The 25,087-nt window shown below is 41.8% G+C and overlaps 1 protein-coding gene across 1 annotated transcript in view; it reads right to left on the bottom strand.

Moving 5' to 3' along the window:
* sema5a (sema domain, seven thrombospondin repeats (type 1 and type 1-like), transmembrane domain (TM) and short cytoplasmic domain, (semaphorin) 5A) overlaps positions 1-21,091 on the bottom strand; it is a 123,483-nt gene extending 102,392 nt beyond the window's left edge. The window contains exon 1 of the mRNA XM_067578039.1: positions 20,504-21,091. The gene's annotated coding sequence lies outside the window, so the exon portion shown is untranslated. The remainder of the gene's footprint in view (positions 1-20,503) is intronic.
* Between the last annotated feature and the right edge of the window lie 3,996 nt (positions 21,092-25,087).

The following is a 25,087-nucleotide window of genomic DNA, read 5'->3' as shown; positions in this document are numbered from 1 at the left end:
CAGAGGAGCAGAGTTGGAGACAGAGCCTGCAGGCATCCGATGTGATCGTGTCTCTGCTAGACCAAGCAAACAGATGTAGGCCTATTTCCCTGTGTGTCTCGCCTCTCTCTGTTTCCTTCTCTTTTCTTTTTCTATGTACTAGTGAGGCATCTGACGGACTGAGTTTCACAGAGAGCTGAATGGACTAGTCCACTCTGACAGCTAGCCTCTTAAAAAAAAACAGAGACGCCTGAGACTTGCAGCCACTTTCAAACAACCTGCACACCTTAGCCTCAGGCAATTTGTGTCTCTGGATCTATTAAGGCCATGTTAAGGCAACGACGTCAGCCTAACTATGGAATGTACTACTTCAGTAATTCTGCTTCTTCTTCCTCTTTTCTGTTAATTTCTACCAGAGTAGGGCCTAAGGGTAAGGGCTCTAATTGGGCATTTGATTCCCAGTTGGAGTCCAGAAGAAGACTTTATTAGTCAGTGGTACAATTAGGAGCCGCAGAACTTGAAATGAGCCTGTCCTTCCAAGAAAAATGACACAATAGGTCGTAATGCCAGTCGCCAAAAACAACCTATAGTTACGTTTGAGTGACAGACACTCTCTAGCGGCCGTAGTAATTATGACAAAGAGAAGTGGTGCAGTTCAAATGACGTCAAATTTCCATATTCGGAGGTGGCGGGTTGGGTGGCTGGTTAGATCCTAACTTGCAAAAAGTGGACTTAGTGGACTTTGCTGCAGGAGATCGCTGTTTGCTTCCCGCTATCAACTGCGAATGTCATTTCTTTGAAAACCGTAACTGCAATTGTTGTGGTGTTTACTGTTGCCATGATGATGAAGGTTGCCTAAATTTAAGGGAGTAGTAACTTTAACTCACACCATGTTTCAAGTGATCATTTTAACCCAGACCATGATCTTTCCCTCACCCTACCCAAGTGATTTTTGTGCCTAAACCTCAACAGACCTTAACCACAGCGTTGTCACACCATAAAACATCATTATTTTTAACAGTGATGTGTAACGGTTTTGGAAGGCTCAGACAGATGATTTTGTCCTGCCGATTACTGCCGATATAAGCACCTGATTAGAAAACGCTCTTATGGGTCTTTCTAGAGTGCATGGTCAAATGACCTATGTGGTCGTTTCATTTGGACTTCTTGCTGGAAACATATTGATTCTGCATTCATATACATCACATGCATACTTTACATACAGACTTTATGCATAGTAAAAGAAAAACCTTTGAGATTTATGTTGTGTCAACACTAAACTGAATGCTAACTAGTTTTACATGCTGTGTTGGAGGAGGTTTGAAAATGCACAGAGGGCTTTTATGTTTATTCAGGTGTATCTAAAACACGCACGCACACATCTGCTGTCCAAATTGCTACACCAACAGAATTTTTCAGGGTTACTGAAAAAGAGTGTTAAAATAAACATATTTACTGTAAATATATTAATTTAGCTGGTGTGTCTTTTGAGACCCTATTTGAATAAAGTCAGACGCTCCTCTTGAGGTCATAGGACGCCCATATTAAAAATGGCTAGTTAATAAGCTTATTTACATCCTGTGAAGATGGGAGTGAGTGAATCAAATGATTTGTGCTACGTCTTTGAAATTCAACACATTAAAGAGGCTAACTTTTAACATCAGGGCTCAGTGATTAGGATTCTGCTGGGAGGCGGTAATTGCATTTCCTTCTGTGTGATCCAGTGTATTTTCCCCATGAGAGAGGCCAGGCTGTTTTTGAAGAAGCACAACAACATACACATTTCGTCGCATCCGTGGGTCTAGGCAACACACTCTCTGAGGGGTAAACCGTGAAAGACTGGAAGAATAGGGGTAACAATCACAAATATTAATAGAAAGGGATATGTCCGTCATCACGTAGCTGTGTCATGATGTCTGTGGAATGAAAAACAGAAATCTGCTTCAGCACTGTCCCTAATGATATCCAACTAAACAGTGAAAACATCAATCAAAAATACATTTTGTTCCTCACAGCCTCTGCAGAATGCCAAACTCACTGCTTAACTCAGACTCTGCCTGGTGGCTTCAGCTCATTTCACCTCTTCTTTCGCTATTTTTGGGTTCAAAATAACTTAATAACCATGCAGCATGAATATTCACCACTCACACTCTATTTATAAAGCACCGGAGCCGATAGATGACATCTTTAACAACCAACATTTCCCCCCCTTGCACTGAAGTTCACTAAAATCAACACAAATGGATCTACTGTAAGGAAGAAAGCGTAAGACCACAACACATATGGCCCCGTCATTATCTCACCCACATCAATAGATGCCATTATCTCCATGCTTGGGTCCAAAGGCTTAATGACCAGGTTGTCCTTCACCGTGTGCTCATTAACCACTGTGACAAAGCCTTTTGTGCAGGTAGATTTCCTCTGTAAATGCCAATTGGAAGGTCACAAGAAGCAGTGAATTAGATCACAAAGTTGACAAAGCGCCAAAAAAGAAACAGCGAAATGAGGGTTTTGCCCTCATATAGGGAAGTGCTCATGGTAATGTGGAAATAATAACACATGTTAACCAAACTAAAGGTGAACTACTAACATTAGGGTAAATTGTTGCAATTATATGACCCACCTTCATGGCAGTTTGAGTGGGGGGTGGTTGTGGTGGGGGGGGTGGGGGTTGATACATTTCAGCAACTGTCACACTTTGTGGACAAGGACAGGAGGGGAGACATCAAACTTCTGAGGGAAATAGAAAACTGAGGCTCAAGCAGATTTTCTGCGGGTGTCATTATTGATGCTGATCCCTCGGCACGTCACGCTACACTCTTACTAATCAGGTCTCACTATAATGTTTCCACACTGTCTCTTTCTCTAATCAATGACACTCTGCCCTCCTTTAAAAGCATGAAACTTCAGACAGAAAGCGTGAACTGCACAGTTAATCCACTCCGCCAGTGTACTGCTAAATCATCATCATGCCACGTTAGATGGACAGAGGATCAGGTGGAATGCAAAGTAGGTACAGATTAGATTACAGGTGTGCAGGACCACACAGGGGCAAGTAAACACCGTAACAATTAGTAAATTAATCGATTAGTTGATCGACAGACAATTCATCTGCATCTATTTTGATAATGAAATAACAGTTTTGGGCATTTATTAAGCAAAAATGGCAAACATTTCCTGGTTGCAGCTTCTCAAATGTGAAGATTTGAAGGTTCTCTGCCTCATACATGACACTAAATTTGAATATCTTTGGGTTTTTGACAGTTGACAGGGATTATTCACTATTTTCTGACATTTTATAGACCAAACAACTAATTGATTAATCAAAAAAATGATCAGCAGATGAATCAATAATGAAAATAAAAAAAAACACAGAACACACACACAAGTGGATCTGGGAATCACTTCAGAAATCGGGATGCTCTGATTTGTCAGATCTGTATCGGCCCTGATACTGACCACATTAAGCAGCTGTGATATCAGCCAGACATGGCAAATCCACATTAAATACAGCTGTCGGTTTTCAGTTCTTTTGATGTTTTAATCTACTGCTGATACTTAATCATCATTCGCAAAATGTGCTTTACAGTAAATGTATTTTAACATGGGTAGTGATAGTGGTCTGAAGTGCTGACAACGCCATTCACGGTTAGATACTGTTACTAAGGACTGACTGTATATAATTTCATTTTAGACATTATGAAGCATTAAATGGACAAGTAACATTAGCTTTTATTACATGTTTACAAAGCTTACAAAGAGCAGCACAGAAAAAGAAGACTGATATTAAATCTCATTAATGAGAGTTTTAACAGCTAAAGTAAAAAAAACCCACTTCTGAGGGGCGGTGTAGTGTTAATTTAGCGGGTTGGTTTTGTTTTGTGAGAAAAAGAAGGAAAAACACAAGGCCACAGAGGTGAAGAGGTTTGGTGAATAACTGCAGAAGGCTGTAAATAAGCTGAATGACGCATTTCGCCTCAGACAGCGACTGCCATGGGCTCTGCAGTGGTTATAAGGTCTCTGTGTCTACACAGCAACAGTAATCCTACAGCATGAGCCCTGTGTGTTACATGCATTAAACAAGTTGAAGGTGATGGTGCTTTTGCCCTTGGGTCGGTATACGGTAATGTATCTGAGGATGATGCATTTTAACAACTCAATCTCATAAGCTGTCTAGAAGTATATAATTAAAATAGGCACACGGCTAAAAAGAAAGCGCGTCTCCCATATACAGTAGCTTGGAAGTTCACAGTCACAGCCTAATATTAACTTACATGATATGATCTAAATGAGTCCCATGCAGTCGGTAAAAGTTGGACTGATGCATCCCTACTTAAAAATATATGTTCCGTTCCTGCCAATAAGATATTTTTCATTACTTCAGTACCAACTATTACTCTGCCATATTTCACCAACCCACAACCACAACGTTTTAACATAAATAGACTGCTATCACTTGAATTTTGAGACATTATCATGACCAATTATGTTGTTCCCAAGAAGACTGCCAGCAACAACCATTTTCAAAAGTAGACCTAAATTAGTTTTATTGCTACTTCTTTATTTCCATCGCTCTAACATGCTGTTTAAGTAATTTATGATAATGGTGATTACTTTTACATAATTCAAATAAAATGTCACCATCTAAAGCCTACCTGTGGTGACTTAAATAAATAAGAAATAGTAATTCACTATGTATTTGGTACTAATACTAAATTTTTACTCCGCACAAATTGCTTGCAAACAGACACACAGGCTCCACATCCATGCATGCATGCAGTATTCAAAACAACAACGCTCATTTGAGCTCATGTCACAACTGCCTTGTACCAACAACACAGCCTTTCAAGACTCCCTACTGCAAACATTTGTGACTATCTGAGGACGTCACAGATAAGTCAGACAACTAATTGCAAGTCTTTGGGGTATGGTGCCACTAACACTGACAACACAAAATGAACTTCCTTTAATTGACCTAAATGAGCCTTGTAACAAATAGAAATCACTTTGATAATGTGTCATCACTTCCCTCAGAAAAACTGAGACAGCAACCGGGATTAGAGGGAGAGTGAGAACACACATCCTGTCTGTCTGTGAGACGGAGAAAGAGAGTGAGTGTGTGTGTGTGTGTGCACGTACAATTGCAAATACTGTCGGGGCACATATCAAACAGACTTATAAAGCTGTAAATTACACACATATCACAGATGCAGTATATCTTTAACATATTTTCGTCTGGGTACAACTACAAAGAAAGAATTATCAAATACTCACCCCTCTGTGTTGGTAAGAGGCGGGTGGATGGTCTATAATTGTTATAAGAATGCATGTGTCAGCAGGCATACGGCAGTACAAGGAGAGCAGGTGTGTACGTGTGTGTGTGTGTGGTGTAAACGCACTGAGCAGCTCTAGGCTTCATGTTGGTGTTTAATGAGTTTAGTGGGGGAAACTACAAGGTTTCCGGGATAAAAGTGAGGAGCCGTAGTCTCTATTTGGGCCAGTATTAACTCTCTGAGCCTCCATAGCTGCAGGCTCCTCCACTAACTTGATTAGGCAGGTACAGGCCAGGTACTTTGTGTCCTCTCTTCACGGCTCGCACAAGGACAAGCTGACTCTCACACACACTTTAGTACACAAAGGCACAAACACACACCGGCAAACTTTGTATTTCTTTAGACCTTTCTCTTAATGCATACATGCCACCACAACATCTCCCAAAATGCCACCCGCAAGCAAAAACAATACCATCTAATCAGCAGCAACAGCTACATCAACTTCCCCGACTGATGAAGAGACACACAAGCGAGTATGGCATGTGTCTATAGTTGTGACAGGTCTAATTTAAGCTCACAGCTAAATATACAGTGCAACGCTGCCCCTCTGAACCATGCAGTTTCATGATGCCTTTGATCGCTCGACATCAAAGCTGAATATCATCACTTTTAACTCCAATATATTAATTCACTTTCTATGTTTAGGTTCGGCCTCATATTCCTGCTTAGATGAAAAAAAAAAGTTAACTTGCCCTCACAATGCATATTCATGCAACCCACTGTACACACATTATGACGCCTAAGAGTCTCAAGCCACACAAGACTCCGCGCTCATCGGATTTTGGTCGACTGACCTAAATTTCCCAGAAATTATGGCACGTATTAATTTGGAAATACCTTCCTGTGTCATTATGAGAACAATTGCAGGTTTTGGTCCTGGTTAATACCCCCTCACCGCTCTAAATCTCCAGGAGTCAGTCCGAAGACTACAGGGCGTATTTAATGTGTGGTCTCCACTGTTGGTTTCGCACCAGCCTCAGGGTCCATCTGGGCTTGATTGTAGGCCAAAAACAGATGTTTCTGCCTGTATGTGTGTGTGTTTTTGTGTGTGCACAGCTGTCTACCTGACCCAAATGTATCTATTACTGCTGAAATGCCTCTTTGTCAGTGTGAGTGTACCTGACCCACTTGTATCAGTTTATGTTACCTTGCATGTTGCTCTGCTAGTGTGAGTTTCATATCTGCACCTTCTTGTGTATTTTAACAATTTTCAGTGTGTCGATCCTGTTTATTGTCTCTTAGTCTATGTGTGAAGATGTGTTTTTTGTGCGTACAAAAAATCCTCTTACTTTTAACCCTGAAGAAAAGATTGTGTGTGTTTTGTAGAGCTGACAAGGTTACTCATTTTATAGATTGTTTGACTGACAAAAAAAATATTTTCATCATCCTTTAATCGATTCAGTCATTATTCAAGAAAATATGCCAAACATTCTCTGATTTCAGCTTCTCAAATGTGAGAATTTGTTGCTTTTCTATTAGTACACTTAATATCTTTGGACTGATAGTTGGACATTGTTCACTATTTTCTGACATTGTATAGACAAAACAGAGTCAAGAAAACAGAATAAGCAATAATGAAAAAAAAAATGCAGCCCTGGTGTTTTGTAAGTCATACATAATATGTGTTGTGTGGTTGATGTTTGAGTCTAGATATCTCTTTGTAGGGTCTTGGATGATTTGGATTTGGCTGCATTATTTATCTGTATTGAGTTCCTCATAAACAACAATGGCTTAAACATTTATTTCAAGATGATATGATTATATGGGGATAACTTCCCAACTAGAGTCATTATAATGACATTTTTTTATATAAAGTAAGGCTTCTTTTTTAATGCAACTGCATCTGCCAAAATCCTCCCATTACGATGTCAACATGAGAGGCAGATTAGCAACAACTTAGAGGTATTTAAGACGCATCTGCTTCTTTCTGTGATTACCCTCATACAATGCTGTAATCTCTACCATATTCCCAATTGTAAAAAATATCTAAATAATGTTATTTTTTGTAATTAGATATTAACAGAAATTTTGGTCTCTTCTTACTTCCAGTCTTGTGTTAAATGGTCTGTAGTATAACTGCAGAAGTGTACTATACTGTCATAGAAACACAAAAGAGAATCATCACATGGTTACGCCGAGTTGCATTGTACAAATGCGTGCTGTCAGTGGATAAACTCAGAACAAATATGTGTGTATGTGCGTGAAAATGTCTGCAATTTAAGCTCCAGATGAACACTCTAGCGAGTTCGCGTGGATGCCTACATATATCATATTTGCTGAGAGCAAGTGTGGATATGTACACATATGTCCATGAATTTGTGTGGGCGTGCATGTTGTGTATGTATTTATGTGCGTGTGTGTCTGCCAATATATTCTTGGAAGCACCAGGCTTCTCATCTGTCTGGTAGGACTGAAACTAGATGAGGGAATGGCTTTCAGACACACACTGACCTGCTCTTCAAAATGTATAGAGAGAAGCACAAAACTGGAGAGGAAGAAGAGGCGAGAAAGTCGTTTAGGGTCACTTGAGGTAGATTAAAGGAGAGAGTCTGGTTATAATGGGAGGAATAGAGGAACAAAGGATGAAGGAGATGCAGGAGAGGATGAAGAGAAGAGGTTGGATGAGATGAAATTAGGGGAGCGAAGCAAACGGGACGAGGATAGAGTATTTTGGAAAGAAGAGGAGAGGGGTGTTAAGGAGGTTAGGCAGGAACAAAAGAAGGAAGATAATGGAGAGGATTAATAGAAGACGAGTTTAGATGGAAACAGGAGGACTGAGGAGTTTAGGGCCACTTCAATAAGAGAGTAGGAAATACGAAGTTGGAAAGGAGTGTGGCTTTGCTGTGAAGAGTGCCTGGGATCTCCATAAATAACACACACCGCATGCCGTAAAACTGCAATTCCTCACATCTCTCCAGCCCATGAGTGTATGTCATATGTCAGGAGAGTGGTCCCACAGAGGTAATTGAATCAGGACAAGAAAACAACAGGGGAACAGGCTCAGAGTGAGGTGGTCAGGCACAGCTGGAAAAGCAACTGTTCCCCCTTTTAAACTAAAGGGAAAGGAAACACCAGGGGAAACGGCAGTATTCTGAGTATCTGGGACTGCGGTGTCCAGAGAGCTGACTCTTCATGGCCTTTCACTGGAGCCACAGCTCCAGGTGCAACACAGTGAAGGGTCTGTTTAAGATCCAGTTCCTTTTAGACCACCTAGACCCCATATGTGTGTCTGTTTTCATGAACACACCTGTTCTTTTTTGGTTTTGTTTTATGTAAACTGCAATCATATGAGTGTAATAATCCATCTCTGTGTGAAATAATGACAGAATGGGTGAAAACTGATTCAAACTCGCCCCCTGACAAGGACAGGTAGCCTGAAATAAATCAGTTCAAACAAAAATACCGACAACAACAGTCAGCTTTTATAGGCTGGAAAATGTTGCGGGGGAAGAAGCTAAAATTGGGTGCGAGGGAGTTTAAAGTGCTCTGTTTGTGATGTGTTTCTTTTTTATTTTTTTTTATTCAGGCTCATCAAGAAAACTGCAGCTATTGTAAAGGGGAAATTGCCTGTAAAAACTTTCCTCTGCATGTGTTATTGCCTCAAACCGGAGAAAATCTGGAAGTGAAGGTTCATTCTGGGAGCAGCATGTAAATCAACATAAACAACACTAGGTGTAAACGAGCCTAACAGGGGCCAAAAAAAAAAAGTGGTGGGTTAGTCGTCTCTACAGCTGGCCCAGACTGTTAATGTCTGCACTTTTTCTATTAGACGGGACCCCCTGACTGGCTCATACAATTATGTTATTCTTCTGGGGCTGTGAGTGTGGGTGTCTGCATTGTGAGGCTGCATCTGGAGGTGATAAACCAGCAGAAAGCACATAAATAATGACTTAATGATCCCCTCCACCCTTTACTATAATGATGACGATGGAGTTTTCCAACACGGGACAATCCACATGTGGCTTGCAGGTGTGTGTTCAGCTCCATCCCTGTTATTCCTTAACCTCCCAACTCCCCAAGGGTATGTCCACTTTTACTTTGTCCATCTTTTATCATCCCACCATCCATGTGTATACATCTATAAATTTCTGCTTTCCTGCGCGAGCATTCATCTTGCTATAGTTGTAGAAATATGTATTTAATATGTGCAAAACCTCGCTTCTCTCAAGAGAATGATACAGCTGGGTGATTTGAGAGTATTTGCATTAATCATCCCGTCAAGTTACATTCTGTGCAAAAGTGGTAAATGTATGTATGTGTGAGAGAAAAAGAGAGAGAAACGGGTCATTTTGAGTGACAGAATGTGTGGGACCAAACACAGAATCAGAGTGCAGTGCGGTTAAATTACAGTCCAGCCGCCCATGAAGACATAACAGCATGATTTGTGTAATTGTTTCTTTAGGTACATTCTGCTACCACTGCTTTACAACAATAGCTGTAAATCATGTGACTGTACACTGCAATTAACATCATTTACCTCCTTCACGGTAATCATGCTCTGCAGCTAAGGATGGATGCAATGATTCAGATTATTTGTGTGTGTGCGTATGTGTGTGTGTGTGTGTGTGTCTTAGGGACACGTTAGCCTTTTCTGCTTAAATTATTTTGCTAACATCTAACTGGCTTTTGAAGCTTCTAAAAAAGCATAATTTCAACTCAGGTATTCAGCAAGAAGTCAGGATGTCATCGATTCATACAGAGCAAGAGGGAAAAGATGGCAAACTATTAAGAGGCACAAAAAAGTGAGAATCAAAGATGAAAAAAATGTGACTGTAACCTGCCAATTACTATAATTGCTTCAGCTAAACCTAATGAACGCTGGATATCTGAGGGGGTGAGGAATCACACACAGGGTGCATGCACATGTGCACATATGCAATTACTGAAAAAAAAGAAAAACCGGGACTGTTTTCTCTCACATCTTTTCAGGAGCAAGCTAAGAAGAAACATACATTTGGAATGAGAAAGTGTTGATTATGATATATGGGGCCCAGGGGGGATCGAGTGGAGGCAGTGTGGGTGTGGAGCTCCGCTGATGACAATGACAGGTTACAGTGGGTCTCATTGTTTGCAGAGACCTGCAACCGCCTGTGGGTGTTTGGACTGAAATGGTTCCAGGAAGCAGAAACCGCTGTTGTTTCATGCCTATTAGCACACAACACTACCCGTAAAACTGAACACGGGGGTTGTTAGTGTCCTTGAATAAGTTACTGCATCCCTCCCAGTTCCAGCTGACCCTGCACTCTGACCTTTCCATATCAGAGGGAGGGCGAGTGAAAAGATTATTTCCCTCTGGGGATGAATAAAACACTGTATTAATATTATGGTTTTCCATACAGAGTGAAAGAGAGGGTGGAAACTGTAATGGGGTTGAGGGATATAGGAGAAAAAACATCCCTTTTACTCCAAAGACAATTCTGAATGGTTTGTAGATCTCCAGCTGCAAATTTGAGCTCTTTGTAACACCAGCAGAGCCATTAAAAAGAAGAAAAAAGTCAACTATTTGCACTCGCACAATTACCTCCTGAGTATCAGCTGCCTGATGGTCTCTTGCAACAGTTTTCTCTTGCACTGAGCGATACAACTCCTTTTTGTGTGCTTTTCTAAAGTCAATAAAAAGACGTCGACCCTGTAGGAAAGAATCCTCTTACGCCCTTAACTGTTGGAGTGAAGGGAGTGCTTTTCCACCCAGAAAGCCTCTGGGGAACTGCACGGAGCATAAAATAGATCAGGATGCTACGGGGCCTCGCTTCAGAAGGGCAGAGGTCTATTTTTAATGACAACAAGAGCACGGCAAAAAAGTGTTGTGGTAGGGCAAGTCCAGAGGAAATGTATCCTCTGCGTGGGAGTCCCTCCCTCGCTGTGCCTGTCTTAGGAGTTCTACAATAGCTTCAGTAAAAAACAACTGTGAAGGATTCCTGCAACAAAATCCATTTTATCCTCCGTTTATAATGATCTGACTGTGCTGATCTCAGCTTATCCTGATTACAGAAAATCGGGCAATTGTCTTTTCTTCTTTTAGACACCTGCTGAGAAGATAAGCAATGAAAGAAATGGACTGTGTGTATGTTTGGTGTGGCTTTGCAGCTCACCCTTCTTGCATGTCTATGCATATATCTATATCTATATCTATCTATCCATCTATCTATCTATCTATTTATCTATCTATCTATATAAATATATATATATATATATATAGATACATATATATATGAAAGGGCAGCACAGAAGTCAGGGTTGGGTTAAGGGTCATATCTGGTTAAACTGAGGTCAACAAAGAGCAAACCATCTTCTGAGAAAGTGAAACTGGAGCCTTTCCTTTCAGCGTGATGACCTCGGCACCTGTGAACAGAGCTGCATGTGAAATAAACAGCAGAGCTATTAATATTCTTTATATTTGTACACAGGCATATTTTCATTCCTGCCTCGATTTACCCCAGCTTTGTTTATTCTTGAAGATTTATTTGTCGATATCATCTTACCGCCTCTCTCCCTCTCTCCCTTTCAAATGTCAAATGTCGGCCTACGTTGTGTGATGCTGCAGGGTTCAATGCTCATCTCTTCCGTTAAAACATCACAATAGCACGCAGAACACCACCTTAACTGGGATGTGTGTTTTTCGGCACTTTGGTGTTTATTTGTATTTGAGAATTGTGCGGGCGCGTGTGTGTGCTTGCACGCCTTCTCTTTTCTGTGCCTAACAACAACTTATGCAAGACCGAGAAGGGAAAAACACATTTCATCCCCTAGAATCTTTAAACAATCCACTTCAGTCCCAACAGGGCAGCACAGCGGAAGAAGCACAGGCAGAGAGTCAGCACAACTCTTGAACGTAACTCACTTCTCATGGGAATTCAGTAACACAATAGAGCCGGAGCAGGAGAACAGAAACATTCTCTTGTTTCATGAACAGCATAATCAGACCACTACATTAGCCAACCAACACTGTCTGCTGAAAAAAGGACACTCCTGGCAATACCTCTAGAATTACTCCATTGTCTTTTGCAGCATCTGATATCCTTATTGCCGAGGCCCAGTACCTGGCTAGACTTTTAATAGACTTAATGTTCCATAACAACACATCCCTTGAAACCAAACTCCCACTCATGCACAATAGAATTAAACTCCAAATAACCACTTCCTGCATGCACAGAGCTTAAAAAAAAAAATCAAAGTCAAGTCGGCTTATCTTACTGTAAATGCACAATCAACAAAATAAGGTGCTCGCACCTGGCAGACATCCAGACACACCGGTTTCTAACTGAGGGCTTATTCTTGCTGATGGTTTATTCAAGAAAGAATGAAATGTTATTCAGAAGGAATAATAAGTGGTTTGTTATTCACTGCTGGTGGTTACGGTCAGACCACACATCCTCCGCGCGGCTTCACCTTCAGAACTGAGGCAGCATTGTGTATGCAACTGGGTAGACTACACACTCACGTTCGTGCTCCACACAGACCAGTAAAGGGCATGACTCATGGGAGACTCATGTCTGGAGTGTGTAGTGTTCGCAGACATGGTTTTGGAAAACAATACAGTAAGTGTGTGTGTGTGTGTGTGTGTGTGTGTGTGTGTGAAGGAGCTCACAACCATTGCCACCATGCGACTGTGTTTTCTTATTTGTTTCTCACTCTTTACTTTGCCTTCCTTTCAAGGGCATAGGTTTGATTTTCAGACACACAATAAAGTCAGAGGTCCCTCAAAACAAGAAGTATTAAAAAAAAAAAGGTAAATTGCTGGATTATTTATGCGATAACTCTACTTCAAATCATGATTAGTTTCCTTGATAGAGTCTAGATGCTTTATGATGATGTTTATGCTGTATTTCCACCTTTTCTATCTCTAGAAAATATGGCAGTGTTTTTTACAGCCTTGGGTAACACCAGCAATAAGAAGGGCAATCTCTATGTAGCCTGAGAGGCAAATTCCAGGGCAACAAACACCCCAAAATCAATTGCTGCTGCTTGTAAAACTTAATAACTGAAGGCTACTCAGATGAGAACATTAATAATTTTGGACTTTGGTGGCAACATCCTTTGGATTTTACTAGCTGGACAGTAAGACACTGATTGGAGAGATTTTATTGAATAAACTGAAACTGTCTTTCAGTCTCCCTTCTTTCTCTGTATCACTCTTTTTTCTTTCCCTCATCTTTCCTTCTCTTTGTCTTCTCTGACTTTCTGAGTCTATTTTTCTCTTTCTTGTCTTGTCCTGCTTGCCTGCCTCTCCGCCTGTCCCTCTCTACGGACCTCTAGCACTGACAGATGAATCCAGTTGTCAGATGCATCCGGGGACCAACTAGACTCCAGAGAGAAACTCCTCCTTGTATATTTAGCAATTTCCTTCAAACCCACTCGGCCTGCCTGTCTGCTCATCACTCTTTGTATCACCCCCTCCATCTCTATATAGTTCTTCATCCTTTTTTCTTTCTGTTGCCCTTTCTTACTGCATTCAAACTGCACGCGCCTCCCCTCTTTGTCTGAGAAACTTAAGTTCTTATCTTTTCACCTCAATCTGCACTGTCAAATCTCCCTTTCTCTCTCTCTCTCTCTTTTTCTCTATCTCTCCTCTGATCTCTCTTCTGTTCCCATTTTTCCTGCATGGCCAAACTACAAGTAGTGGGACGCTTTATCTTTTAGATGTTATCGCAAACTTTCATATAAGGTCGGATAAAAAGAATATACCACGCTCAGTAATTTCGTTTTCTCATTCATTGCTGAGGGAAGCATCCCCACGCATCCTCTTGCAACTTGAATATTTCGGGGTTTTTTTTTCGAGGATATTGCTCTGATTAGCCCTTCGTAATGATTTCAAAGTAGAGATAAATGTTTTCATTTGCTGAAGATTAAAGGATTTTCTGTATTTATATCCTCGCGCTGATCAAATTAGAGCTTCTCTGGCTGTTTGCAGCAGTGCGATAGATGAAGCTCAGATAGTTCTAAACACATCACATCAAAAGAGGTTCTTATCGTATAATGATATGCTCTATAAAGATAAGATGCTGCGATGCATTTCCCACGAGGAGTAAAATACTCAAATCCACGAAAGACTTTGGCTACAGTACATTACCTCCTCCTGCTGATACGAAAAACATATGGCAAACACAACATTGCGCGACATGCAAATAAAACACAGAAACGCATATCCGTACACCTGCTTTAATAGGTACAAGCTGCTAATTTAGCTGTGACTATACATAGAGTGTCAAAGTCTCACAGGAGGAAGTCCCATTTCCCTCTCACCTCAGAGGTACAAGCTACAGCCTGAAAGAAGAAGCTCCTATAAAAGAGAAATATACGAGCTGAGCGCGGCTATCAAATGATCCTCTCATTCATGCTTCAAAGTCATTCATCTTCCAGAGAAATACAGCTGGGTGACGGCCCAGAGAGGGAAACGTGTGTGTTTCTCTGTGTATGTGTGTCTGCAAGTGTGTTTTGTGACAACTCATGACTCTTTTCACCCTTCAAATGGTCCTGTGGCACTCAATCAGTCAATAAACAAAGACCAGCAAAGCCTCTTCGCTCGTTCTTCCTCGATCTCTCATTTTAAAATCCTCTTTTCACCTCTTTTCCCCTGACTCATTACACCTCGTCACACTCTCTGCCGTCCTCCCTCTACTCTACTCCTCTCCTTCCCTCGGTTGCTCTCTCACTAGCCTAATACAGACTCAAGTGCGGAAGAAAAGTACAAAAAAACCTCCAAACTTAAATAAGTTTACAATAATCGCTTCTCCTGTTGTCGCAGAAGTTTGGATCCATCTCTGTTTAACCTTTCACATATCCTCTTGGCTTGATCCCCACTGAAAAAGAGGCTTTGGGGGATTATTTAATCGTGACCCAAATAGAGCCTCCCTCTCTTTCCCATACTGGCATCCTGGTTAAAAGACAGATTCCTCTGCTATTTGAGCGGGGTTTGAGGTTGTAGTGAAAAGAGAGGGACAGAGCTAATGTAGTGTAACAGTGCTGGCGAGTGAACGCTGGTTTAGTGGTGCTAATTCCCTTTGACGTGTGGACATGAAACTGGATGTTTTACTCAAACCACAGACATTCATTCTTGGATCCAAGCAGCAGCAGCAGCAGCAGAAATAATAGTGCAATCGAGGATCACATATCGCTTGCCTGCATTTCCCTGCTGCATCGCAAACTCACATTAATTCCTACACCTGCACTGGCTCTGTTTCTGCTGTTTAGCATGCAGTGTGAAATTACCACAGCTTCCTCTGCCTGTTTTACAAGGATCTGTCCCATCAGAGAACTGGTGTGTGTGTGTCTGGGTGTGTGTTTTTGTGTGTGTGTGTGTGTGTGTGTGTGGTCCAGGTATTCCTCATGTTGTGGGGAAGTAAATCTGTTTACAGTCGTGTTGTGGGGACTCGCCTCCCTTAACGGGGGTAAGGGTTAGGGTTAAGGTAAGGATAAGCCTCCAGGAAATGAATGTAAGTCAATATAATGTCCTCTGAAGTGATGGAAACATGACTGTGTGTGTGTGTGTGTGTGTGTGTGTGTGTGTTTTGACATGAGCCGACATTCGCTTCTTATCACTTCATTTCCAGCTCCTTTCATACATCACTCTTCATTGTGTAAGTGTTCGCATGGCATGTTTTCACTATAACTCAATTTATTTCTTCACACTATAATGCTGTGTAGCGTTATAGTGTGATATTCCTTGCAGAATATAAAGTCACATTGTGTGTTTCTTTTTTAAATAATGGCACCATGCCGTTTTTTTTAAGTGACAAAACTTTCTGAGCTGACCTTGATGGAGAAAGATGTAACTCCATTCTATCTCTATGGCAATGACGTAGCTGCCATGCAGACTTTTGTGAGGATAAACAACAGATGCCATGGGGTTGTATGCCACTTAATAGCTTCCATCTGATCTCCATGGCAACTGCCATGACACTTTGGCCTTTAAAGAACAGAAGTGGCGTGGATGATAAACCTTCATTTTGCCAGCATTTTAATGCCCTTTGTGACAGACAGGCTCTCAGCTCCCTTGGAGGTAGCCATAGCAACATTGCACCATCTTGCTAAATAAATAAGAATGTCAGAAAAGAGAGAACTATTCACTTTCCCTCTGACAACTTTCTCTGTATGGGTCAGATATTTTTTATTTATTTTTATTTTATTTTATTACTTTATTTGACAAGAATAGTGCATATTAATCACATTTCTGAAATTATGCCACTTAGAGAGAAAAGCTCATTTTCATCTGTAGTCCCTGGGCAGGCAATAGTTGAAAGCATTATGAATAAAAGCATTGAAAATACAATTAACAATAAAAGCAGTGAACATATGCAGATACAAACAGAGCCTGAACAACGTAGAGACAAGAAAGATAGCTCTTAAGACACACAAAATGAACAATAGCTTGACAACAGTCAACAAATGGCATGAAAGCTCATTGAACAAATGACATGACAACACAATGTTAGGCCAGGTGAAGTGTGGATATTATGTACAGAGCCTATGATAAGCAGGAGCAGCTCTTACACTAAGCATAATAGTGACAAACAAGACAACAAACAACACAAAAACACCTCACTGTTCTAGTGTTCACAAGTTTGATTTCTAATGAACCAGACTCTTAATGTTGTGGTGAATGAATGGTAGTTGGCGCAGTTTCTTATGTATTGTGGTAAATTGTTCCAATCCTGAGAGGCTCTGACAGAAAAAGCTAAAACTACTTTGTCTTCTAGGAGTCAGACAATCTCTTCTAGTTGTTGCTCAAGTACTTCGGCTTGTTTTTAATGTGATGTAAGTACGGAGTGGTGGAGGAGCTGTATGTAATACCTTGAAAACGAGACATAGTCTACTGTATTTAACCCTGTTTTCCCAGCATAGGAAGTTGTGCTTTTCCAAAATATTGCAATGATGAAATCCTTGTGGCTTCATGTCTAGAGTTTTTAATGTTTGTTTGTACAGAGACTCTATTTGCTTTAGAATGGTTTTATTGACGTTTCACCAACTTGTCAGACAGTATGTGATGTGTAGGAGGATCGTTGTATTCATGAACATTTTAATTGCATTAGTGATCATGCAGTTCCATGTGAATTTGAAATTGGCCAGAAAAAGTATAATTTTCCTTGCAACTTTTTTATGTGTGGCATGAAAGACAGATTTGAGTCAACAGTGATGCCAAGTTATTTCAACTCAGACACGATCCGTAGTTTTTGTTTTTTTTCCAGAGACTGTGATGTCTGGATCCAGTGTTGAGGTTGGTCTTTTTGTGAAGAACATGCTGACTGTTTTTGTAACATTAAGCTGATGTATCCAAATATAAGAACATGCTGACTGTTTTTGTAACATTAAGCTGATGTATCCAAATGTAAGAACATGCATACTGTTTTTGTAACTGTTACGAACCCTCAGCAAATGTATCCTAAGCAAACGTATACGAATACAGTGCTACTGGCACAAATAACCCCAAAGAGCTTCAAAAATGAGCATAAGTATTTTGGATCACTGTTTTCTAACATGTGGGATGATTTTTTGGAACGACTACAGTGTTGAAATCAGTATGCAGTGGCAGAAGGAACAAGTGGGGGGGTTGGGGGGTGAGGAGGGGGGATAATGGCAAAGTGGTTGTGATGTATAAATAGCCTGTGGTAGTGAGAGGACAAAGCACAGCGGGGAAGAACAGCAAACCACTTCAACTATTGTTTGAGTCTCCAGGTTTACTCGCATAAGAGCAATAAATCTTCCACTAAGGAGAATATGTAAAATCGGGCTTCCATGCAATTCACAGCCAATAAACCAAGATCTTTTGTGATACTGTGTGTGTAGGGACAAACTATCCCAAAGCCCCATCTTGCTTGTGTCAGATAAATAAGTAACCAAAGGGCCTTAAAGAGCACCAAGGGGCCAGAGGGTAATGGCTGTTTAGTTTACACGTGCATGATAATGCCTTTCACTTTTCACTCCCAACAGGATTCGACCCTCGAGGGATGCCGAATCACAAAGGTCGACGGTCTTGTCATTCAATTGGTTTCCATAGCGATCACACAGCCCGCTGAGGCCACCGGGGTCATTTTCATCCTGGAATTCTCCTGGCTGGGACTAATTGCTGTGTTTGTGCTTGTGTTCTGTGTCAGTGCTCAGGCAAATTCCCAACGCAGAGCAAATATCAATCACGCTAATCATATGCTGCTCTTCACTAGGCGCTGGAATGTGTGGCTGCTCTCCATGCTATGGGCTCATCTGTATCTGCTGCTCATCTCTCATGATTTTATCTGGCAGGAGTGTAAGCGTTAATGTTGGTTGTTTTTTTTCTCCACGCACTGTTTCTCTAGCCGCAATATAAACTGGCAACCTTTGCCAAAAGGCATCGTGTCACATGATTTCTTGATTCAGCACTTTCACATTGTCCTTCTTTCTCATTTTGTATTTCTTTTTCATCTCTTTTCCCTCTCCTGTCCTGGGGGACTTTAGCATCCAACGTCTAATAAAGGCCTGGACGCCGCAAGTCTAAAGTAATTTTACCATCTGGATGAGGGTCACTTTTTTCCATTGGTAAGCACAGTGTGACAGGACAGACGAGCCAGAGCATCCTCATGGGTCTGAGGCCATAAGATCAGAGGAAGCTGACTGTGTTTATAAGAACTGCAGCTTTCAAGTCCCAAAAGCTCGCACGACCAAAACAACCAAAGACCCAGATGAATACCAATGGAATGGAAAAGAGTACGTGTCAGTGCTTTATACTCTGGACACAAAATCAGTGTTAAAATTTGCATAAAAGCCGCACTCTGAAAAGGTGTTCGCCCTAGGCCTGAATAAACAATGGTGAATCAGTGACTTAGTTAACAATTATGTCCGGTTAATTGTACATTAATCAGCATGATTAGAGTTGGAGATAAGCATTCATCCAAACCTGCTGCAGGGCCGGTAAGAACAGATGCCAAGGACAGAGCCGTGGGGTAACTGAGGAGCTGTGAATTCATGTAGCACCCGAACAATATATGCTCACAACACAAATCACGTTTTAACCTACAAAACAGCTAGAGCTTTAATCACGGTATCCTTTTTATAATCTTCTTTAACCACTGACAAGTATATGACACTGATTCAGGACAGCTTTCATGAAAGAGTGATGTTTGGTTAAATTTGGAATTTATTGAGAAATGTATTTCAAATGAAGCTTCTACAGTATTCTACTCCTGAAATAAGTTTTGTAAAAAATAAAAAAGTAAAAAGTTTCACAAAACCATAAGTATAAACATTCAAGGACTCGGCATTTGGCTCTGCAATTGTGTGAGAAACCTGAAGTTGAAGGTGTGTAGCTGGAAGGTCTGAAATAAAAAGCTGTATTCTGTACATAATCAGCATGTCTCATAAAGGTTTGTTCATATCCTTTGTGCATTAAAATAACTGACATAATTTCACCAAAAGCAAGTAGAAGAAGAATCTTTAGTCAGAACAATAACAACATATATAACACAAGAGTCAGACAACAAGAATACCTTCAGAGCATATAAAAGCAAGGATACTTCATACACAGCCACTAAAACACTGCTGTTAATATAATCAGAATATGAAAAGGTAGGAGGCACAATTAACCAGGAAACAACAGTGATAAATTGTTTCAAGGCACTGACAGTTTGAGGACTGGTGCAGTGATATTTCCTTGACTATTTTCTTTTTAAAAACCAGTAATATTTTTTCATGTTTTTCTCAAAGTGCATAATTGTGCACCTGCTGCAATTAATGCAGAAGACTTGCTCTACTGAAGCGATATTGGTTGTGATACCAGACTTTAATCAATTGTCATAGGATACTGAAAGCGGAAAAGAGAAGGCAAACACGGCGTGAATTTGTTGAATATAAAGATTTGATGGAAGCTCTCATGCTTTCTCCGCTGTGGGTTGCACTCTGCCAGCACCACCAAGTGGTCAGACATCGCAGAGCAGAATGCAAAACTTCTAAAACTGACTATTTACATTATGGAATTTTGGATTTGTGGATTAGTGTGTGGTTTCCCGTGAGATGTCGGCACATTCTCATTTTCGAAATATTGTAAGCTATATTAACAGGCGGTATGACTGCGCAACAAGGTGTATGGCAAGCAGTAAAAGTCATGGGTTTATTTTCAAGAAAGACAAAAAACCCAAACGCGCTTAGGAGAGAAATTGCTTCAGGAGCCTGCATATGGCATATCTTAATAATTACAATTAATAATAAAATATGTTTCGTCTTACCAAGTGAGGTGCCCAACTCCCGTTCATCTAGTAGAGAGCGAAGCTGCGTGTCTTGTACCGGTGAGAAGAGTAGTAAGAACAAACAAAAAAATAAAGACAAGCTGAAGATGAAATATCCTCAGTTCTGTTGTGTCTCTTTCCAGAAATCGATCTCGGTAAAACTCCCCCTCTCTCTCTGCAGAGATTCCTCTGCGCTCTCGTCCCTCCGGAGCTGTATGTTCTATTTCTGCCCCACAGAGAAGCGCTCTGTGCCGGTGGCTCCTCGGCGCACGGGTTGTAATCGGACACCGCACTGTCGCGCTGCGCCACAGACAATATGCCTCCGCTCCTCGGGGGTGTGGAGGGGAGGGGGCGCGGGTGCGAAAACGCGACGGAGATAAAAACTAAACTTTCCTTCAACTAAAACGTCTAGCTCTCATGCAAATAAAAAAAAGCCAAGAGCTGTGGAGGTGGGTGATGTGTCCAGTGCTGCTCTCAGTCACAGCTGCGCATCTCACGGGCAGGGTTTTGATGGCTGAGGAGTGCGCCCCCACTTCGCGCGTCCACTCCAGCAGCGAGGAGAGACGTGGCAGCGGCGCACAGCTGTCCTGCAGGTGGAGGAGAGGAATACAGCCCAATAACTAGCAACAAGTGGGATGACTGAGATTTGGACAGTTTGAGCTATATTGACATTTTCACCCGTATGCACTGCTGTACTCTATTCCAGCAGTTAAAATCTGGCTTGTCTTTTCCAGGGAAGTCAGAGGTGAAAGTCAGCCTCAGAACAGCACTAATGCTTTGTTTATTTGCAAGTAATTCTAATGGGAATCTTGAGCTACATTTGAACACACATCCCTTAATATAGACATCAAAACTGTGCACACTTAGACAAAGCTGGTAAAGAATCAGTTTCAAGGACTTTTCAGCAGAAAGGATGCTTACTGAAAGTGGGTCTTGAACCCCGTCATGCATTTCTGTAACCACTGGGACCCAGCTGTCCTGTATTGCAGATGAGGTCACTGCTTTTGTGTTTTGATAATGCTATAGGCCTTCATAGCCAAAAAACGATTTCAACTGAGAAAAAGAGCAGTAAAAGATGATTCAGTCTTCCATTCATCTCTATTTTGAAGCACAGCAAGTTGATCTTAGAAAGTAAATATATGTCATGTCTGATATGAGTGTGGGTGTATGAGTGGAAGGGAGTAAGAAAGAGAGTGACAGCACTGTGTTTCTGTGCCTTTGTGCATTTTAATAGTGACATCCCCAGTTCAATTACCTATTTATCCCTCAGTGTATGAACGCAGTCTGTATCAAGCTCCAAAGCCCAAAGAGTGTCGTACACAGCTTTAGGGCTATGACAGTAAGTGTGTCTATTTGACAGACAGGTAGCGCAGTCAACAACAGCCAGTTAATACGCCTCTTCGTTAAACAGGAACGTGCCTCAGTGAATGCCTTGGCTCCTGTATACCCACATCTAAATTCAAATCAGGTGATTTTCATAAAAATGTAGCTACCCACGATAGGGGGAAGTAAAGCTGAGATTTACATTTCAAGTGGCCTCCCTGCAACTCTGGGAAATGCGTGGGTAACCTTTTTACTTTTTCTCGCTGCATAGAGAGACGCAAAGGGAACAGATCTGCTCTCTTAAAATATCAGAGCAGATTGGATGAAGATATGGAATGCCAAAGGCGGCAGCAGTGGTTGATAAATATAACAAAGAGACTAAAAACAAAAAAAAACAACAAAAAAAAAAGAAAACTCAGTTCTGACAAAATAAACTGCCACCAGCCATCAAACATTTCATCCACTGAGAGTGCTGTGACCTCCAGAACTTCTTCTCCTCGCTTCAGGAATTTCAGACTCTCTTTTTCTCTGCATGGTTTTCAGAGCTCCGGCAAAACTTCAGAGTAAGGCTTCAGCTGTCTAAACTGCACCAAGTGAACAAGTTTCATCGGTAAAAACAATGCAGTGTCTCTGAATGAGCCATCAGGCGCAGTGATGGATGATTGTGAGCTTGAGACAGAATGAATCAAACCTACACTGGCATTCAAGTCTCCTCTGGAGTGTTTGTGGATGTGTGTGTGTGTGTGTGTGTGTGTGTGTGTGTGTGTGTGTGTGTGTGTGTGTGTTTGGCCACCTTTGTTGCTCAGCATTCCTGTTTTGATGGCAAACGAACTCAAGTTGCCAAGCAACCAAAAAAAAAAATCTGTTTCAGAAGGAGCCTCCTATATTTCACCTGGTTGTATGAGATCTCAGTAGGGTGTATTTATATGTGTGTGTGTGTGTGTGTGTGTGTGTGTGTGTGTGTGTGTGTGTGTGTGTTAGTGTTTTCATCTCTCAGCTTTTTGAAGAAGTGGGGTTTTATATATCTTTTTTAGTCTACTTAGTGCAGTGACCAAATAAAATTTTCAAAGTAATGTCATGATGAAAGAAACTGAAGGCCAACTTTTATCTGTACAGGGGGGAAGGCATAGCAGAGAGGACAAAATACTAATTTGAGAATATTCCCTGGCATGTTTATTCATTGTTGTGTTTCCTTGTTGCAGGCGTGTGTATGTGTGAAAGCTTGTGTGTGTCTTTTTGTAGCTAGTGATGGAAGGAGGGGAGATACTAACAGCAGGCCAAGCCCCTGCTTTTGTGCCAAACCTCTGTTGACCGTAACCATGCCCCCAAATCCCTCTCTCAAACAGGCCATCTGTCGTGCAGTTACTCTGCTGTTTCAAGACCAGGTCAGCTCACACCTTGCAAACGCAGCCAGCCAACCAGCCAAGGGCGTGGATTGGGTTTTAACTTTGGTAGGGACATTTTTTTTATCAAAGGCCCAAAATAAACAGTATGTGCTCTCTACCTCTCTTTTCTCTTTCATATGCACACATATGCTCACACACATACACTGATATAAGTTGCCTGAAACAAAGGTTACGATATTGTGACCCTAGTTCTATAAGCACAGGTGGAGCCCTCTACTGGACTCTATGGGTAATACTTTTCTCCAATAATACGCACACAATTGCCCACTGAAATTTACATGTATATAGCCAGCCAATCAGGATGCACCTACTGATTACCAGTGTCTCACACAGTATATAAGGCAGCATCTCGCTGCCGCTCGCATTCAGAAACCACTTAAGCGGACGGTGTAGGAACTGCAGGGTCCATAGGTAGAGGGTTCCGCCTGTGCTTATAGAACTAGGGTTACAATATCATAACCTTTGTTCTACCTCACACAGGCTATGCCCTCTACTGGACTCTATGGGTACAGTAGGCAGAGCCTGATGAATGTTTACCATGCTGTGACATGTCAACAACCTGCCTCACTGTGCCTGACCAGTTATAGGTTAGTCGCTGTGGCCCACCTACCACTTTAGAATCTAAGCTGCTTCAGCAGAGCAGTGGGGGGCCAAACCCAGTCCAGTCAACATGAATATGAAACTGGGTTTAACCATGGCCTAATCTCGCAGGGTCAAAAACCATACAACAGATATCCTGCACACCCCATTCCCCGAGTCATCTTGGATTACAGGAGAATGCAGGCATATATTGCCCAGGGTGGGGTGGTCAGGTGTTCCATAGCTGACACTCACACCACCCTTTCAACAAGTCCTGAATCACCCTTGTGGGCATGGACCTTGAAAAAGAGCCCTTTATGTACAAGAGATAAAACCTTATTAATGGACGAGGTGTAGACCAAGATGCTGTTGTGCATATGTTCTCGACACTCACCCTGCTGGATAAGGCTGATGATGTTGCTATCCTACATGTACCTACTGCCTGTAGGCTTGGGAGACGCACTCACTGCAGTGAACATAACATGCCAATGCACGTACTGGGCACAACAGATGCAGTTTTGCCTCCCTGATGTCCCCATGGGGTGGATGACAAAATACATCTTGCTGAATAGTTCTCGACCTAAAGGAACTCCTTCTGTTCATGGAAACGAAGGAGGGCTGCGGTCTGAGAGTAGCATGGCTGTGGTCACCATGAAGCAGCACAGGTGGGGTGAACTGACAGGGCACACAGCTAACTCACTCTCTTAGCTGAGGTCAGCGCAAGCAGCAAAGCTGTCTTGAATGAAAACGCTTTCAGAGAGGAGTGCTGCAGAGGCTCATAGGAATCCCTCACTGGAGCCTCAGCGGGAACTACCGCTGAACTTCCTCATTACAGGAGGAAATAACTGCAGCATACAATTTAACAGTGGCATGAGACAGCCCCTTTTCTGCTAGATACTGTAGAAAGGAGAGAACCTCTTCCACTGCACATATTAGGTGGGTCTAGTCTCCTTTCCTTGCACCAGCGTCATAATCCCACTTTGCTTAGTAGCAAGCAATAGTGGATCCTTCTATTGCCACCTGGATGGTCCACACCACCTGTGCAGACAGTCTAGCCTGCATCAACCTGTCTCTCTCAGGAGCCAAGCCTGGAGAGATTGGCCCAACGTGGGCAGCGTGCCTATCAAGCCCGCCTCCTGGGACAGGGCCCTCCAAACTTGGAGGATGGACCAGGGCTGGGCCACCAACATTTGGGGAATGTCTTACCACTGCATCAAACGGCAGTCCAGGGCTATCCAGATGACTGACAGCTGCTCTTGTCTCACTCTCTCCAGCA

Source organism: Thunnus thynnus, chromosome 21 (genome assembly GCF_963924715.1).
Source record: "Thunnus thynnus chromosome 21, fThuThy2.1, whole genome shotgun sequence".
NCBI classification, from domain to species: domain Eukaryota; kingdom Metazoa; phylum Chordata; class Actinopteri; order Scombriformes; family Scombridae; genus Thunnus; species Thunnus thynnus.
The sequence above is the reverse complement of the archived record's forward strand: the minus strand, read 5'-3'. Positions and strand labels throughout refer to the sequence as shown.